At 37.0% G+C, this 20,989-nt stretch overlaps 1 protein-coding gene across 6 annotated transcripts in view; it reads right to left on the bottom strand.

The window, feature by feature from the left end:
• The window catches only part of atxn1.L (ataxin 1 L homeolog), a 165,618-nt gene that overhangs the window by 114,313 nt on the left and 30,316 nt on the right, over window positions 1-20,989 (bottom strand). The window lies entirely within an intron of this gene.

Genomic DNA, 20,989 nt, shown 5'->3' with positions numbered 1-20,989 from the left:
TATAGTGTCTATTAAATATTTGTTAAGCAATGGTCAGTACTTAGCTGGAACTACTAGTTAAGTCTTTTAGGTCTCATTCAGACGAACCCAACTCCAAACTAGTGTAGGTGGATAACTGTCAATACAAATAACAAGAGATGGAAGTTTTTGTGTGGGTCGTGTCTGGGGAAGTCATGCTGAACTGAGAATATGTCAGTACTGGGGGTGGTGGAGGGAAGGTGTTTACTGTGTAGCTCTGGGTTTTGGGCTGTCTGCTCCTACCATTAATGCTCAGTCTAATCTATTTGGATTTGAGTGCAAAAAATTATCTTTAATGCACACTTTTGATAAACCATGTGCAACAAATAGGTGGGTCCGAATAAAAACAAATGTTTTTTCCATCAAATTTTCTGTGCACTCCACAATTTGTGGTACATACAAATGTGCCACTATAACTTTAAATAACAGTAAATTCTGGTTTCTCTCCAGTGTTTTAGTTATTTTATCAACCTTGATTATGCCTCCCGGGTTTCTCTCTCTTCTAAAGTTACATTATTATTTTGTTTTTTTACATACAGAATTTACTGATTTATCACCTAAAAAATTATTTTCAATCCCGGCCCACACCAGGGCTCAGCTCTGTTCTTGTGTGAGATGGAAGCAGTTGGTTGAGGATAAATACTGTATTTTTTTTATTTATTTTATCAGAAACAGAAAGTGCTTTTGCTAGGGTTTGCTACTGACAGAATAAGAAATTTCCTCTAGTTATGCCCATGGACATAGGTCATTTTTAATTATGGATCTTTATATTTGCATCACAGAAAGCCAGATTAATCTCTAAATGAAGAGAAGGCCTCATACACATTTAACTTGACTGTGACATGAAGCATTTTCAGCATCATAGTGATGTTGGAAGGCTTCATATTTGAGAAAGAATAGGTACTCGTTAGTTTTGAGTAAACTTTTCAGAAAGGCAGTGAGTAAACATTGCTCTGAAAATTATTTTTAAAGTTTAGATCCGGATTCCTATAAAACTAATCCCATCAATCCCTCCCCAACTTCTGCAACAGTTTAGGATGTAGCCAAAATAAATCTAATTTTGGAACCATTTTAAAATATGTTTCTATAAAAATGTTTCTATAAATACATTAAAAACACCACTCATTAAAAAACACCTCTATAGAAACTATCTATATGTGAGAGACCTGGTAAAAGTGAGAGTAATCTGCACTGTCAATATTTTACTTAAAAAAGCCACATCTGAGTATTGACTAGAATCCAAGCTGGTAAAAGAAAGCAAGCTAAATATATTTGAGATTGACATGGACATCATTGATTTTACCTTAAATACTGCAAATCTTTTAACTGCCAAGTCCTCTTCAAACCATAACAACATTGGTTTTGTATGTATATTGTGCAAGTGGGTGTTTGTTGCATAGACCCTGTCTATTTTTACCATATTCTCTGTGCATTATGTACAGGTATGGGACCTGTTATCCAGAATGCTCGGGACCTGGGGTTTTCCGGATAACGGATCTTTCTGTAATTTGGGTCTTCATGACATGACTTAAGTCTACTAGAAATTAATTTAAACATTAAATAAACCCAAAAGGCTGGTTTTGCTTCCAATAAGCATTAATGATATCTTCGTTTGGATCAAGGAGTCTATGGGACTACGGAGGTTTCTGGATATCGGGTTTCCGGATAAGGGATCCTATACCTGTACAATATTTAAATCAATAATTTATTCCCATATGCTGCTAATTCCCCCAGAAGGGAAGAAGTTAAATGACTATTATGAAACAGCAGTGCCTTTTCCTTTTATTGAAGATGCCATGGAGTTTAAAGTTGGAGAACAACTTGTATTTCCATGGGAACAAACAAGGTACTATTAAATATTGTGAATTTCCATGTCTCATCGTGTTTTCTAAAGTGATGAGCCACTTAAACTCACTGTAATGCTGCATTGTCTGCTGAACCATAATATGTCTACTGTTGCGATGCCAGACATAATATGAATATCAAAGTCCTCTTTATGCCTTGAGAGATCCCTGATTATGTCTCTGTCTGCAGAGCTGAATTGGGCGCAGTACACCTGAAGGGCAAGGAGTGGGAGTTTAATTATTCTCCCTACACAGAAAGGCCATGGCCTCTAATGGAGCTTGTATATACTGCATATTTTCACTATATAAAAGAGAATGCAAATGACTTTAATCCAGCAATGAAAGTTACATGGGAAATCTAAAGCTAACCATTTAGCAAACCTTTTTCATTTGACAGGTTCTTCGTTTTTCAACAGAGCACTAGGAGATTGTCTTAGTGATGAGCGAATCTGTCCCATTTCACTTAGCCAAAAAATTCTCGTCACTATGCAAAAATTAGCAAAAAAGCGAAAAATTTGCCAAAGGCAAAAAATTCGCAAAACACATTTTTTGTCTCTGCAACTTTTTTGTCTTGGCAACTTTTTAGCCCAAATGCATTAAAGTCGAAGGGCGTTTTTTTCTTATGCAACTTTTTGTGTATGCAACAATTTTGTCTTGGTGATTTTTTTTTTTCACAGCAAAATTTTTCTTGGCAGATTCAGTCTAAAGTCTGGTCTCTATAACCACCATAATAAAGCAGAGCAAATAGGACCCCTAGTTAGTCTAAGTGGAGGAGAGGACACTTGCAAAAATTACCCTTGAATAACCACAAATGACATATAATGCATAATATTTTTTCATTTTTTCCCTATTATTTGCTTTAGGGTTTTTCAGTTTGCTGCCTTCCAGTTATTGCATGCAGAACTACAACCTCCAGAATCCCAACAGTCACTACTTTTGAATTACCCCAGTTAATTTTTTATTTAAATTAAACAGCCCCCCAATTAACACCATGTTCATTTACCTTACAGGAGATCCCTTACTAATAACCTCGTTCTCCCCATAAACCAGAAGTATTTTTGTGTATTGAGTGTGTATTTCCTGTTACCTAGTGTATAGAAGGGTAGGAAACCTATGCATTTTCTTTTCTTTGGACTGAACCTAAGCAGGGAATGAAAGTAATGGAGAGCTTCCAAGGCCTCAGTACACATGGAAAAGATTGAAGCCTTAAATTAACCATCACATTTTTAAGTTGGGATACAGGTTCCACGTGAAGGAGGCTTAGGAAGTGGTAGACTAGCTCCACTTAAAGAATATGCTAATGAGGTATTTAATAAAAGTTTCCCCAGGTACTGTAACCAGCAACCAACCAGCAGGTAGAATTAACTGGTCACCTATTTAAAAGCAAACATCTTATCGCTTGATATGGGAAAACGTATCGCCTATATTAAATATGGGATTGTAAGAGCCAGCGCTTTCTAGCAAGAGCAGTTCTGTGCTCCACCAGTAATTCCACTGCTGGAAAAGGTCCTAGGTTATTATTTGTTGTAACCTACCTCACTGAGTGCAAGGTGTGTTAGTACAAATATATATGCCCCATTATTTCTTTATCTATTGCCTCATCATCCAGTGTTTCAAGTCTTGTAATTCTTTATTTGGTGTTAGATAAACCTACATTCAATGGCTAAAAACCACTGGAGCCCTTTGCTCCTATCATTTCTACTGGCACAGAAGCTTAAATTACATAACGTTCAGTTCAAGACCATTTCCCGCAAGTAAAAGGGTCACAATGTAACAATGCTCTTCTGTTCAACAGCTGTGGTAGGAAAAACAAAATCATACACCCCCTCCACCAGGTTACATATACATTAGCTGCAAACATTTAATCACAAGAGCACACAAGATGGCCATATGTACATTGGATTTAACAAATGTGCATGATAAAGTGCATGAAGCTATTAGTCAGCTGCACATATAACCATGATTTATCCCTTCCTTTAATGCTTAGCCATTTGTTACTGCTCCCACTAAACATGTTCTTAATTTTACAAATTAACCAAAGGATTATTTCAGAATGTCTTGCTGTCACACTATGAAACACAGTTATTTGTGTGGTTAAAAACTCAGCAGGAGCATTTTCAAAATCGAAAATGTCAAGTGCTCCATGCAATTTCATACTATTTCTAACCCATTGAGGCGATAAAGTAATTATCTATAATTCTAGGCAATACCAATCCTGGAATTTTCTGTTCTGTGAAATCGAAATTGCTTTAAAGGGAGTGTGCAATCTTCATTTGTCTGCCAGCTATCTTGCAAGAGATGGGCCATTTATAGCATTAAAATGAGAATGTGTGTTTTGTCACGGGACAACCCTGGTTTGTAAAGCAAAACTGACTAGAGACACCCAGCTGTGGGATTACTGAAAGTCAGTTATGAATCACTGTCTAAAATAACGTATAGCATCATTTTACATGACAGCATGAGTTGAAAATGCCATTTCAGAGTCAGAAAAAAAAAAGAAAAGAAAAATTGTTAGGTTATCGGAACTGGTGACCCATAATGGAAGGTCAAGAAATGGCAATCCCTCTGAAGAAAATAAATACTGCATAGATGCCTGCTGTTCATTCTTGGTCTGAACTGAAACATTATGGAACTGTTCTAAGCTCTTTTAGACTGACCAATTGCACATAAGCATTTCAATATTACTATAGACAATATACTATAGACAATGATCAATATACTAACCCTACAGGTGAAATGATTTGGTGGACAAATGGGATGTTTTACAAGCTTAGAATTTTATGCAGGGATTTTGTGTCAAGTTGTAACAAATTTTGATGCCATCTTTGGGCCTCTTGTTTGAGCTATGCTTGCTATGATCCACAGGACAGTGATTGCTGACCTGTTTGCATGAGAGAAGCTTGGGTTATTCTCACAACTTGTAGTCACTGGACATAGACCTATGTAAAAGTCCATCTTGGTCTTATAATTGAAGCATTACTTCCAGTATATCTCTCTCTCTTCTAGATCTAATGGCATTAAGCTCATATCATATATGGCTCTTGCATAGACAGGTCACAAATTATTGTTTGCCTTTTGGCTATGCAGACATGCAAACTAATGAGAACCTTATGTGTGAATATAGCTAGATCATTTTATTAGCAATGTAAACAATACTAGAACTTTATGAGAGCTACCGTATATGCAATCTGCGAGCAATCACTTTGTTCTGACCTTTTCTTATCTGCCTACCTTTACTTTTCTTTCTTATCCTCCTTTCTCTTTTATTTTAACTTAACTAAATGCTTTATATTTTTGGTTCACAGTTCTGACTGCAGGTCATTCTTATGCTTTGTTGTGTCCCCCTGCTCATGCCTACGGAGCTTTCTCAATTAAAATATGTACCTATATCAAGCCAGGCCAATTGGTTGGGCAGAGTGATTATTTTCAAATTTCATTACATTCCATGTTAGATGTGTGTTCTGTATCTTAATATGTTTATATAAACTGGTTGGCTAATTACTGCAGAACCATAAGCTCACTCTTTGATGTCTAACAAGAACTTTTAATAAACGCTGCAACTTTTACAGTTCTGTCTTTCCAAAGGTAAAGGGAGAAACACAATAGCAGCTCACATATGTAAAAGAGCCAGTCTGCACAGGTTGTATGTGCTTAAAAACACAGTAAAAGTTCAATACTACTGCATGAGACCCCCTCCTCCACTGAAACACAAATAAAAAGTTTGTTATATCAAAATACCATATTTGTGATAAGATATAATCAACTTTCTATCACACATGACAGTATGTTATATATAACAGACTTGCTGTTTCAAAGGTGATGGTCTATATACAAACACTTTTTTAAAGGAAAACTATACCCCTGAACAGTGTAGGTCTCTATATAAATATATTTCATAAAACAGCTCACATGTTAAAAAAACCTGCTTCATGGAAAGAAACCATTTTCATAATAAAACACTTTTGAGTAGTGATGGGCAAATTTATTCGCCATGCGCAAATTCACAGCTGATTTCCGTGCTTCGCCACTCACAAATAAATTTGCGAATTTGCCGTGAAAATTCGCTGGTGAATTTGACGTCGGTGATGGAATAAGTTTTTTTGACAGCGGCGACGGTTTTGGATGGCGGCGACGATTAACGGAGGCCTGTTGACTTTAATGGGTACTGGCGTCAACTTTGACGTCATCGGCCATTTTGATGCCGGCGAATTGTCTCCGGTGTCAAAATCCGCTTTTCGCAGATTTTACGCCCGTTTCGCAAAATTTCGTTGGCAAAGGGACAAATTCGCCCATCACTACTTTTGAGTAATGTGTGCCATTGGATAATGCTTGATAGAAAATTGCCTTTTAAGAACCCCCTGGTATTCTACGATTCACGGTGCACACAAACAAACCATGCATGTTAGGTCACATGAGCCAATTAACAGACAATATTCTGTTTTTTGCTTCCAAACACCTTCCTGTTACAGTATTTCTGGTCAGGTGATCTCTGAGGCAACACAGAGAATATTATAAAATTGTGGCTCAAGGTAAGAGATGTAAAAGGGCAATATATATTCCAGTTTGGTAAGATTCTTTAATATGCCTCTTAATATGATGTGTTGCATTTTAATATTTGAATACGATTTTTTAGGATTACCTAAAAAGCTCCCCTTTTCTGTCAAACAATTTCTACCCTATTTGACTCAAAATGAGCCCTGCAGAGGGACAATCAATAGAGTTAGGTAACCACTGGTTTAACTTTTAGACCTGGTTTGCTTTCTCTGTTACACTGCTGAAACCATTTGTAACATTTCACAAGTCATTTGCTATAGCCTTAAAATGGAAGTTGTGTGCCCCCACTTCTACACAAACATGGCTAAGGACAAGAATTGATGGCTGTCAGGAGCAGATTAGACGTAAAATCCTGGTGCATTCTATTTTTACTAGTTCTGGCTGAGTAGCCCAATGTTTTCAGCTCTTTTCACCCTGTTGGAGAACTCCATGGCAACCAACAATTGTATGGGATTCCTCAACTGCATGAGAAAGGGTAACACCCCTCTCTTGTTTCATGACTCCCTGTCTAATACTAATGAACAAAATGATAAAAACCAGCATTCTATGGGGGATCACAGACTCGCAGAGTACTGTGTTTTAATAGGGATTTTATCTTGAGGGTACATGTTGAGACTTGCTTTGCTAATTGAAAAGCATGAAATCTTGGAATGCTAACAGCATTGCAGTAATAGAAATTGAGAAACTGATAGTATCTTATCTTATGAAATAGACAAGGCAATTTAGCACTGCTCGGGTAAACCATACAGTAAAATGAAGTCCAGTGTGAATTCATATTTCACAAGCTATAATATGTATGGAGAAGGGCTGAAAAGGGGAATGATTCAATTGGGATGTATTGGAATCCTGCCACATAAATGCAACCTATGACACTAGGAAATTCCAGATGATTCCATTATTTCATGACAGCAGCCATATCTAATTGTAGACTAAAGGGCAGCTGTGAGGGAATTACCTGCAGACAACACTGAATACTTTACCTTTCCTGTAACTAAGCTACCTCCCAGTTGGAAGTAATAAGTTGTGCTGGAAATGAGCAATAAATGTGCATATGCACATTATAATTGGTGCTTAATGGTAATCTTTCTAGAAACATTGTAAAATTTAAGGAGAGTATTATTAATCAGCACAATAGTAATTACTAAAATGAGTGGGAGCTGTATTGCTCTGTAGATATAAAATAAAATGTTTTGCTCACAGAATACAAGTATAAGGGTATAGGTATTGGTCTTGTTATCCAGAATGCTTGGGACCTGGGGTTTCCCGATAAGGGATCTTTCCGTAATTTAGATCTTCATACCTCAAGTCTACTAGAAAATCATGTCAGCATTAAATAAACCCAATAGGCTGGTTTTGCTTCCATTAAGGATTAATTATATCTTAGATTGGATCAAGGTACAAGGTACTGTTTTATTATTTCGCTAAAAATTTAATTTTTTTGTGAAAAAAAACTCAAAGTTTTTGTTATTTATTATACCCCAAGGATGGAAAAAGTCAGAATCCAAAAATCCTGCATCTCAGACCTGCCAAGGTTGTGTATAAGTCAGTGGGTGAAGTCCCGAAGATATCTTGATCTGGGCTGGGGATAGAGCAAAAATCAGAAGATTTTGTGATTTTCGGGCAAAAATCTGAAAAAAATCTGAGTTTTCAGGCAGGAAATCCGAAAAATTGTATGACTCAAATTTTCATACCATTTTCACGTTTCGGGCTCTTTCCCGCAGTGGAATTTTTCATGAATATGTATTGATAAATAAGGGGAAATAACCCAGGTGGATTTGGTCGGAGTATATTTCAGAAAAAAATTAGATCAATTTGGACATTGATAAATAACCCCCCCAAGTGTATCCACACTCCTGGCTCTACATATTTTGTTTACTCTGCCCTGCACTGATAAGCCCCAATAAAGGAATACCATTTTGCAGTTGGAAATCCAATCAGCTTACTGTCCTGGCTGCACTTTAAAACCCAGTGGGTGAGGCCAAGTCTAAAGGTATTCCATGTAAATTTTAGGAGGAATGCTGGGCTTCCTTCACAGAATTCCTTCTGCTTAGCATATGAAAGAACGTCTCTCCTTAACCAAAATGTTTTTTTAGTGGACTGTCAACTATATATATTTAAATATAAACTACTACTATATATTTAAAGATAAACTACTAGTGTGGGTCATTAAGAACACCTTTGTAACTTGTGAGTAACCCCCAACCAATCAGTGCCACCAGCTGCAGGAAATTAAACGAAAGTTAACATCTGATTGCTAGCCATGGGTTTCTGTACTTCTGCAGATTTGGCCATACAGGTATGGGAAGGTCATCTTTCATAGACTCATAAAATTATTCATAAAATTCTAAATTGTAAAACATTTTTTTTTCCTGTAATAACAAAACAGTACCTTGTACTTGATCCCAACTAAGATATACAGTAATTAATCCTTAGTAGAGGCAAAACAATCCTATTGAATCCCATGTCTGTACTAGCATAACTGGAGGGATATAGATTAAAGTGGGTCCAATACTATCTCTGTTGTAGGGCTAGCAGGTAGTAAGCATGAAAGATAGTAGGTATATCTTTATATCATCAATTTAATATGTGGCCCTTCAGTTGCTGTTGAAGAGCAACTCGCAGCACTTGAGTCCAGATATCTAATTCTGGAGATTACCTCTGTCCAAAATTGGTAGTGAAGTAAGGCTAAGCCTAAGTGATGTGGTGGGTGGTAAAACAGTCAGGATTTCCTTTCATGCTCAGGCAGACTTGCAGAATCAGAATTATAAGACTGAGCTACATTCCCCATGACCTTGCATATGGCCATATTGCTAAGCAGTTTCCTCTGAATATACATAAAGGTTTAGGGGGAGCCCCTACGAACACCACATGGGCAACTTGGGGGCAATGAATCTGGTTTTCATTGCTGGATTACTCAACATTTAGCAGATTTTACTGAGCAGAGTGAAACGCGGTATGCAGAGCACAATATGTTGATTAAGAGGCTCTTGGCTCCAACACAGGAATTTCAACAGTAATTACATACTTAATAGCTACTCCAATTTGTATGTGGTATAAGTATGGTTAATTGAACAATAAAACCCAATATCAGCCTGCAAGATGAGCTTTGGCCTGTGACAAATATCATAAGGGAGTCAGATTATTTCATATGCTCCATTTTGAGCTTTAGTAATTATTTTGCAGTAATTTGTTCTGACCTAATTTGCTTATTACTGTAGAAACCAGAAAAGATAATGTATGTATATTCTGAAAGCTTCCCCATAGCTGAGTTCTAATTATTGTAGTTTAATAAATGGTAGTTCACCAGAAACCATTGTCGTGCTGTTCTAAAAGACGGAAATCTTCCCAGCTATTAAAGCACAACTTTAATTACAATACATCAATTAACGACACAAAAGGGCACGAAGCAAATAAGAGAACCTTGCTGCAGCTCCAACAGAACCCAGATGTATTGTTATAGAAAGTAAGGTTTGCCACTACAGGGAATTACATTTTATAACATTAGAAAATATGTGTAGAGACAATTCCCCACCTAGTCAATAGGCTAGGCAATATCTTGTTTGTTCTCTTGTACTTGAAAACTACTTCATATAGTGACATAGTAAGTTAGGTTGAAAAAAGACACACGTCCATCAAGTTCAACCTTTTAACTTTTTTTTAACCCGCCTAACTGCTAGTTGATCCAGAGGAAGGCAAAAAACCTCACCTGAAGCCTCTCCAATTTGCCTCAGAGGGGTAAAAAATTCCTTCCTGACTCCAAAATGGCAATCAGACTTATTTGCCTTTGATGCTGCTGACTGCCATTGCTTGCTACAGACAAGTTTGTCATCTACAAGGACTCCAATGTCCTTTCCATAATGGATTTGCCTAGTGTAGTCCCACTAAGCCTATAAGATATTTTTACATCCCAGGTGTTATCAACATTGAATCTCATTTGCCACTTAGCTGCCCAGATTGCCAGTTTGTCAAGATCCTGTTGCAAGGATGCCGCATCCTGGATGGAATTAATTGGGCTGGATGGTTTTGTGTCATCTGCAAACACTGATACATTACTTACAATACCCTCCCCTAAGTCATATAGGCTGTAGTAGATAGTGCCTTGATTGGAATCAACCCAATGACCTAGGCTGTGTAAGGCAGCAATTATCCTGATCATATTTTAAGTTATTTGGGATCAGATGTTTTGCACTCTCTCTCTATTTTTACTATGGTTCCTATTGGTCATGTGATTTGTTATCATGGCAAACCATGTGCTCTACTAGGAAATGTACAAATACTGCCACTAGTTGCAGTGCAATACACATGCCCTGCTCTGATAACTGATGTCTGTCCCTCTTTGGGTTCCACAGATAGTTGTTGAAGATTAATAGACCAGTAGCAGATTTTTTTTAATGATAGTTGACTCCATTCTCGTATCCAGTCACCAAAATGATGACAAAGGGAGATCAAACTCAAAAACAAGTGCTGCAATAGGACAGGTTTCCTCTGCCAGAATCAGTGCAGCATCTCTATTCCTAGTAAAAGCATATTTTGCCAGTTATGCAATTATTTTGGAAAAAAAAAAAAGAATCCAAATTCCAGAAATCTAAAGAATGTTATGAATACCAGGGCTAGATTTCTAAAAGTGGCAGCTGGCAGTTACTCACCACCCACTTGCCAGTATGTGCTCATTCATTCAGGATTGCTGGGTGCACTGGAGATTCAAACAACTTTCAAAATCTCCTGTGTACCCAAACCTCAGCACTTTGGGTTGCCACCTTTTCTGGAAGTAAATACCAGCCTTCCTATATTTCTACCCTTCTTCACTATTAATATCATTGGCATCAAACATAATTTTTACCAGCAAGGTTGCAACCCTACCATGGTCCAGAACTAACAAACAAGTGCGGATGGGACTGGTGGCATGCTGCCCCTTAAAATCATACCAACCTAGGTCTGGGCCTTTGTAACCTTTCCAAATTTGGGCCTGGTGAATACACTACAGAGACCCCCACCATTATAGTCCAGCAACAGAACTAGGCCTTCATAGATTCTTTACCATTTACACAGCACTCTGACTAAAAGGTGAAATATTTTTGTCAATAATTCTCCACTCACCTATTGAAGCCTGTGTTTGTATTTGGTTTGGGAAAAGATGAAAGCATTGCAGCCTACCTGCACAGCATAAATGTAGTTCCTGCGTTTAAATGGGCTCCATTTAAGATGGCATTACAGCCTGAACAATGAATAACTCCATTTAGTTTGTCCACAAGAGTTGTGGCTGTCTATGAGAATGGTCAGATTAAACAGACCCAGCTGAATTGGGCACCCTGTCGATGTAGTTTTATATACCTAGCAGCCTATTATTATTATCATTATTGTTATTATTAATAACATATTTTTAAAGCGCCAACATATTGCACAGCCTAGAAGCTTAGCCTCCCAAAAAAAGAGACAAACCACTCTATAGTCATATATAATTCTCCAATAGAAAGCCATGTACTGTCTCCATTTCTTTCCCCCATTACAGCTGGTAGTAGGTTGCTAGCTCAAAAAAAGCTGTAGGCTGATATCCTGGCCCTTGAGTTTAGTCCTAATGAGTCAATTATTGTGCCACAATAACCATATACATACAGATGCATCAAAATGCAGTACTTCTTTATTCTCCTACAGGTGCTCCAGTATTTTTGACCATAGCTCCTACAGTTCTTGACCAGCCAGCCAAAAGCCTCCAATTGCCCAGCCAAAACCTTTCTATAGAAATCAAGTAGAACTACAAGTGCAGGCAATATTTCTTCAATTCATGAGTAAAAATGTGTGCAAGTTAATGTGTGAAAACCTCATGTACTGACATCTTCATATGACTCACATAGGAGGCAACAGGAATAATTTTGGGCATTGTGACTCAGTGTGCCATAACCCTGGGGGGCTAGGAGTTGTACTTAACTAAAGAGTTTTCTGCTATAAAAGAGAGAGATGGGCAAGTTACTGAAAAGTATCAATGAAATGAAAATGATCCTGTAAATAACTTCAGGTTTTTTTGGGTGGTGTGAGCGAGAAGGATGTTTCAATGAAGCAAACACTTTGCTCAGTTAAACAATCCTATCTGTGTTAAATAACACATCAGAAAGTATAAGGAGGAATTACCACGAGGGAATTGCCAAGTAATTAGTTCTTTTAGGCAGATGACATACAGTCGCTGCAGGGAGGGGCCTTTCCTAGTCATATGCTAAACAGTTTAGCAGCCCGGCAATTTCATCTGTTATTATTATTTAATTCTACTCCATCACCAACATAAATACAATGGAAACTATGCAATCAGACAAATCTATCTTTGTCTTTGGTTTTTTTCGCTCTTGTTCCAGTCTGATCAAGTTTCAAGCAAAATGTTACAAATATGAACAGGCATGCAGCTAATCAGAATTTCATTTTTACAAGGGTCCGCAGAGTTGCACAACTATTCTATACAGAAATATAACTATCACGCTGGTCATAGTGATTAGATGCACACCAAGTTTGATGTAGGTTCCAGGTGCCCCAGACCATCAGCAAAGGGTGGTGGAGCAATAACTAGATGTAGAGTTTTCATTCATATGAACTTAGTACAGCATAGCGTCAAATGCGTAAGGCTGTATGCACCTTACAAAAATGTGAATCAAAATATATTTTAACTACATCTATCTACATGAGATTGCAAGAGTGCCTGCCCAACAAATAGTTTTTTTGTCAAACTAGAGGCCCTAGAACTGGATGTTACCATCCAAAGGATTTATATGGCTCTATAACACATTATAATTTGAACAGTTTGGCCTAGAATTGCCACCTTTTCTTTCTTACCTTTTAATAACTTTGACTTTAAGCATAATTATTACTGGCAAGGTGGCAAACCTAGTTTGGCATCTGAATATTTTATATATTGGACATTGAGTCATCTATGTTGACAAACTGGTCAACACTTTATATAGCTTTTTTTCTATGTATCTATTCAAATGAGTTGGAGCTGACATACTAGTTTAGGGGCATTCCCAACAAAACATTGCAACTTTAACTTTTGATGACATAATGAGCTCTTTGATTGCATAGAGAATAGTCTAGCTTCCAGATCAAAGATGGCACAGACCGTGTCCATATAAAGTTATGCTAATTGTCTAATAAACAGAAAATGAAAGAAGACAAGATTCATCTTATCATTAGAGTATATTATCTCACTAAATATGAATTACCATCTAATATACACCCAGTTTGCCACAGCAAAAAGGAAAAAAATAAAACAGAATGAAGCAATGCAGTTAAAGTCTCCCATAACTATCCTATCTGTAGTTCAGCCTTCATATCCCAGTGAGCCTTCTAGTTGTTTTTTTTAACTACAAGTACATCACCCCTTTAAAGCCCTTTGATTTCAGCTACAGCTCTGCAGCATCTAGAGGCCAACAAGGTGGACATCACTGGCCTAATCTAAAAAGGAAAAACTGTACCCTAGTGAAATCTACTGTGCCATTTCCATGTATTGAAAATAGCCACTTTCTATCCTACCAGCCATATGGCCCATTTTATTTTGTGGCTCACTAAGCTCCTTAAAAAGACATGTAGGGTTAACACATGTAGCTTGTGCAAACTGCTAACATTCTAAAGCAGAAGATGACAAACTACAAAACCATACTGAAGAGCAATATAGATGACTGTGCTAGCAAGGGGAAAGGATAAGGGTGGGAGGTATTTGTGTGTCCTTGTAAGACAATAAATACACAGAAATCCTAATAAGTGCTGATAGAGAGGAACTGGGACATATTCATTGTAGCACACCCAAATATAAGCCACATGGGTTTTGTGCAGCTAATTAGAATGCATGATGCATTAAAAACACGGTCCGTGCAGCCTTCACCAGTGATAAATAGAAACTGACTTCTCTCTTTAAAGCTAGAACAGGAGAGATGAGAGCCTTAGCAGGATAATGCTGGATAGTATTGACTCCGCACTAAGATAAGATATTAAAATTCACTTTATCGAAGTGCTGCTGAAATATATTCCTGTCGTCACCCGACGCTACAAAAATCAGCGAGAGTGTTTGTGCAGCACTACTTTGTTTTTGTGGCACACACTAAGAGATTCTGCATGCATTTTCCATTTCATGTTAGTTCTTTTGCAGCAGCTGTTTCACTAAAGAAAAGTGTGTTCTTCATTAAATGAAGGGCCATTGGAAATAGGATGAATCATATTAAAAAAAAAAGATCAGCACTCTCCCCACACTCAAAATGAAACATCTTGTATTTAGACACATTTTTAAGCAAACATATAATCTTGTACAGATGGGTCAAGGGTCAGACAAAATGAATTCCAATAATATTGTACCTCAATCAAACCCTTTACAGGAGGTAAGTAAGAAATAACATGGCAATATAAGTTAAAGCATGGTGTATAGAAACACTGATAACCATCAATCAGTGCTAGTTGATTTTATTAGGCAATTACCAAGCAAGTGATCTAATGGCTGCATAGTACACATACACAAAAGTGTAAAGAATAAATAAAAAATCAAATTTAAAAAGTTATTTGTAGTTTTATATGCATTTGAAAACATTATGTTTTAGCCATTTCTCCTCTGCAGTATATACAGTATGTATATATGACTGCCGATCTGCTGCCTTCCGTCCCATCCAAGTGTTTGCCCTTATGGGCTGTTCCCATGAATGTCTGCTCACAGGACTGACAGAAGGTAACAGATCAGCTTTTCTCCATTGGTGTATATATGCAAGTAGAGATAATAAACTGCTCACTCATGTACTCCAGCCTCAGCATACAAGACTCTCCAAATGTGCTTTGAGGGAGAAGAAAAGGTTAAAACCACATGTAAGTGTTATCAGAAACTTATATGTAAATACACCCAGTTACTGAGGTCTCAATTTTACCCTAGAGTCTTCTTTTCAGCGAGTTCTCCATTGCCTCAGACTATTGGCAACCATTTCAAACTAGTCTAAAGAGGTCTAACATGGCTACGGTACTACCCACTGTATATCCACTAGAGATAACCATATGATACCTGTAGCAGGGGATATTTTAAATCTCCCAAAGTGCATGCCTACACCTTGATAGTGCACATCTCTTCCCAGCCATGCCTTTCCCAAACCCAACACTCTCTCTTTGGGTACCACCCGATACCTAAAACTAAAGCAATAAATAAATCCCTTCTTGCCAACACTAGGAATATAATGAAGCACATACTTAAATAACATTTATGTTGGGGTTGGTTTCAGGGAGGAAACAGTTTTGAATTACATCACAAAAGTTGTGTTCTTGTTGTTCTCAATGAGAAAGAATCACACATCAATCAAACATCTATCATTCTTCACAACCATGTGAGCATGAGTGGGCACTATTACTGCAGTCTATAGTAGAGAAAGCAGCATGACAGATCCCCAGCATTAACTTTTGAACTGGGGTCCTAGGTTAGATGGCTGCCCGGGTACATCTGTTACTTACTGAAAGCAGTATCTGCCCTCCCTTTTCCCTTCACTGCACTACTGGTTTTTGAACCAGTATCACAGAAGCTAACTGAGGAGAACTGACTTCTGCTACATTGTTTCAAGAGTCAGAAATAGAGGACACTAAGGAATAAACAAACACTGCTTTCAGCTGCAATTCCATTTCCATCTAACCTTAAAACCATTGACATTAATAAATGTATAAAGGAAAGCAGCTTAGAATAAAAAAAACACATTTGCTTTTATTCTTCAAAAAACTGTCTGGACATGCCCTTTAATGTTTTACTCAGCCCCACTTACAAGTACGATATAGTTTGCATTAATAGAAATGCTTCTCATATTGTCATATTTCTTCAACACTTAACTGCTAGAATGTCAACAATCATGATATGCCCATTAGTTCCATCACTATGAGGGGCTTTATTAAACCAGTAAATCAACCGAATGTTCTTATTTTTAACAGTTTGCGTGTATTCGGAAGCTAAATAGAACTTATTTTAGAAAAGGGTTAAATAGAATGCACTTTATTGACTATATTGTAGCAGTTGATTCAGCCTCTAATTCTGTTATTCTGTATGGCTCTCTGTCTGGAAGAAAAAAACCTATTCCAGTAGCATGAAAGGCTTTGTTTTTCTGGAGTCTTTTGAGTAATTGGCACACACATAAGAACACTGGCCAAAATGTTGGCATTCACTGATCACTATTAGTTACTGTTATGTAGAAGTGCATATAAACATTCACACATTTGTACATCAAACATACTTTTTCACTTGAAAGAATATAAAATATGGGAATGCAATTGATTTTCTCTCACTTATTTTCCAAGTGCTTACTGAGGACTGAAGAAAACACACTGATGTATTGTTTTAAGAAGTAAGAAACATATTACTGTAAATCAAGTGTCATCTCCTCATAAGCAGGTTAACTCTAGGCCATACATTTTTAGATATAGTTAATTCGATATTTAATTAAGTTTAAAAGTCCTCACTCCTATAAGCAATGAACAGTTTATATGTAATACTATTTTTCTGCTAATGGTGCCTGGGCAGTGTGCTCAGCTTACACTCTAATGACAAGAGAAACTCTCAGGAGATAGTACAGGCTGCTATAAACGTATAGAGCGGAACTCTGGAGGGACAACCCCAGACTTTATTTAGTATCACAGAATCATACCCTGGTGTACAACACTCTAAGTTTATAAAGAAATAAACTTGATCAATTCTATTTTTCGGGTTGTTAACTCTGACTTCACAGATTCGCATTTTTTTACATTCAAGTTTTTTGTTAAATTAGAAACCATTTGAGTTCATTTGAGGTCTTAAAAAGCTCACATAACTCTAAAATTTTGACCTTTGATAAATGACCCCCTTAATGAAGGTTGTATAAATTCTGAATCCTGTGCATTACATGCAAGAGGCCATGGTTAAATAACAAGGCACCAAACCCACAACTTCCATAATATGTTGGAATCTAAGTAGGATCCCTTCTAAGTTTCACATGCTAATTAGAGGGCTTAAATGCAGTCTTGTTGTTTCCATGCCTACCATACAATTGCTGTACTTAATAGTGTAAGACTGCACCCCTGCCTGGGCATTCCCTTAACTGAATGTATAACAGTCATCCTATGGGAAGTACTCATTGTTAAAGAGTGTAAAAAAATCTATGTATGATTTCTTGCCAATATAAAACAGTGGTGCTCATCTGCTAGTAGGAAAATTAGGGGTGATGCACAATATTAATGGAGAAGTAAAAATAATCATTATCGACTCTTTCTATAACTATAGGAGCATACTGAAATGATCATTTTGGTGCTGACCCCTTATCCGCCCAAAAGGGACACTTACAGTCAGCAAACTCAGAGGCAACAAATGAGACAATATAAAAATACTGTACGTATCAGTTGCATTTCTGTTTCCACTATTGCTGCAACAAACGTTTGCCTCAGTTAAGTGCCTATTTTTTTCTACAGCTGTGTGTGCTTGGACTTCATGAAATGGCACTCTGAAACCAAAGTCTGCAAGATAGGGAAGTTTAACAGTAGCAAGTATTTTCACAACTGACAGAATTTACAACATAGATTGGGCACCCATGAAAGGCAGGAAATGCCACAAATATAATCAAATACACTGCCATAACAACCTCAGTTGTTTTTTTTGTGGTATTTGAGGAAGCTAAACAAAAAAACTTAAGCATCCAAGAATTTCCTGGGCTTTTTTTTACTGGAGGGCTGTATCAGGACGACAAGAACTGAGAGAACAATGAATGCTTCAGCACAAAAAAACATACTAATTACAGCTGTTCCTGAGCACGACCATGGGCATGCACAATATTGTAAACTGCCGTTGATCCAAATTCACTCACAGCTAATTGTTCTATGGTTTCATTAACTGTAAATTACGCAAGTCGAGGTGGTGGGATGTGATCCCGTCTTCATTTGTTATTCCTGTAATGGCACACCAAAACATCATCAAAAACTGGGTAATCACAGCTGCACTAAGTGTGATTTTTGCTTTGCGCTGCCTTTCACACGATGCAGGCATAAAATGGAAAATTAGAGGTGAGTTCCTGAAAGAGCTATCAGAGCTTCTTAGTGATAATTAAGTGCCAATCCAGAGTTACCAATGACAACTTTGTTTTTATTATGTAAACTCAAAGCTCAGAGAAGGGGGAAAATGGTCTTTGGAGTTGCTTCAACCATAGACGTACAATAGCATCGTGAGTATGTAGTTCCTTTGGGTTGAAAAAATGTCTGTCGGTTCAACCTTTTATTGTGTCTCCCAGTACCACTGTTCTACATTAGAGTGGAAAATCCTGCACATCTCTCTCAATACAGTGTATACATACACTCACACAAGTGCAGATACAGATAGAAAATATTCATATATGTCATCATATAAATACAAATACAGATACTAATGCTTCAATTCGAATTTTTGCCGTGACAACTCCTGAATTCAAATTATGCTTTAAAAAACTCATATCATATCTCTTATAAATGTATTAAAGGGCACCTATCAGAGCCAAAATCAAACACATATTAACAATCTGACCAGTACAAGCTAAACACGTTTAACCAAACTACATATATAGTTTTTTGAAAAAACTGCAGGTTTTAAAAAAATCCCTTACTTTGTCAAATGGATTCTTTCACTGAGGGAGTCCATACTATGACTATAACAGAGACTATAATATGCAAATTTCAGGAGCATGCTCAGATTGTAACACTGCTTTAAGTATTCTACACAGAATGCCTTGTTTAAGTAAACTCCTCCACTAGAAGTATCACGAGATTTCCTTATCTTGTCCCCTGCTGGTGATGTTATTATGCAAATGAAGGGCACACACTAACTTCCAGCAGGTGGCAGCACTACTGAACAGCCGCTAACACAGAGGTTTGGCTGATTTGAAAATAGCTTAGAAGGAATTTCAACTGAGCATGTGCGAGATTTCAGAGCTGCTGTTGGCTGGGAAGATATAGGTAGGAGGAGCCAGTGAAATCCAAATGCCTGCCTCAGCTAGAACTGCAGTGGAGATAGGGGAGATCTTGCAGAAGGTATAGTGAGCATTTACATTATACAAACAAATCTAACTGTTTTAAAAATTGGATTTCTTGAACTTTCACATGGTGTATTTACTTATGATTTTGGTCATGATTGGTGCCCTTTAAGTGCAATGTGAATGTGAATCTTTGGCATCAAAATGCTCATGTAGAAGTCAATGGGATCCAGCCATGGCAAATTTATAGTGTTTTTTCAATGCATGTACTTGATAGAATACACATTTTAGTTATTCTTATTTTCTTACGATTTTATTCAAACTCATTTTTTATACTCAGATTTTTTAAAAAATAAGGAAACATTTGAATTTGGTGAAAGTGGAAAACACCTCTAACATTACACAAATTAGAATTTTCATAAATAGGCCTTCAACTGTGTAAACATATGTATTGTGGATATTTTGCCAACTAAGTCCTTCTTAAGTAATTAGGGTAATCTGCCATAATGTCACCATAACATTCCACAGCCCCAGTGCATGGCTTGAGTAAAAAATCCCTGCCTCCATTGTAAAAAGGTGGCGTCTTGTGCTTTGTTTCCCTTCTATAGTCTATAATGCCCTATGACATTTTCTACGGGAATATCATGTCCCATTTCAAGAACCTATTCTCCTTCGAATGCTTCTAAAGGCATCACCATAACAAAATCACCAGAGTATTCCACAGCCTTACTCATCAGTAAAAAAATGTTTTTGTGTTGCTCAAATGTCAGATTAATTTTTCTAGTTCAATAACACATCTCTGCACATTATGCAGCTTATTTATATCCTTCCTAAGGACTGCTGCCCAAAAAAAGCACCACATACTCGAAGCTTTACCAGGGATCTATAAAGAGGCAGAATTATGTTAAATCCCCAAAATCAGTGATCCATCTATATAAAAGTATACTTTATTAGCTTTAGCAGACACTGATAACACTGACTAGAGTTGCAAAATCTTTTATCCACAATATCCTCCAAATATTTCAAAAATATTTTAAAAAAACAAACCAAGTACAGATCCCTGGAGTACTCCACCTACATTGTCAACTAAAAAATTTTTACATTTACATGTGGTTAATGGTAGCTTGCGGCATGTATATTCAAATGGAAACATTATGGGGATTATTTAACAAAGGTCAAATTTGTGAGGTATGTGAGTTTTTTTTTACCTCGAATAAACTCACAACTCAAATGTTTCCATATTTATGATAAAACCCAAACCAATGCAATTGGAGGGGAAAAGTCGAATAATCAAATTGATGGAGTTTTCGAGTGCAAACCATAGAAAAAAACAGAAAATCATAAAGGCTAAAAACATCTTCAAATGATTCAAGGATCCTCTACCATTGAGTTCTTCATGACCTCAACAGGTTTTAGCTGGAGTATTTTTGGATTCAGTCTTTTTGCAGCTTCGGGGCATAATACATCTCGAAAAGTTCAAGTCTTTTTTTTATCCCCAAAAATTTGAGTTTTTACTGAAACTACCCTTAAAAAAATCAAATTTTTAGCGAAAAACTTTAATAAATAAATCCCTAAGTGTATTTCAAAACAAAATTGTGGATACATAGTGCTTAAGAGGTT

This window comes from Xenopus laevis, chromosome 6L, assembly GCF_017654675.1.
Source record: "Xenopus laevis strain J_2021 chromosome 6L, Xenopus_laevis_v10.1, whole genome shotgun sequence".
NCBI classification, from domain to species: Eukaryota; Metazoa; Chordata; class Amphibia; order Anura; family Pipidae; genus Xenopus; species Xenopus laevis.
Note: the sequence above shows the minus strand (reverse complement) of the source record. Positions and strands in the feature narration are given on the sequence as shown.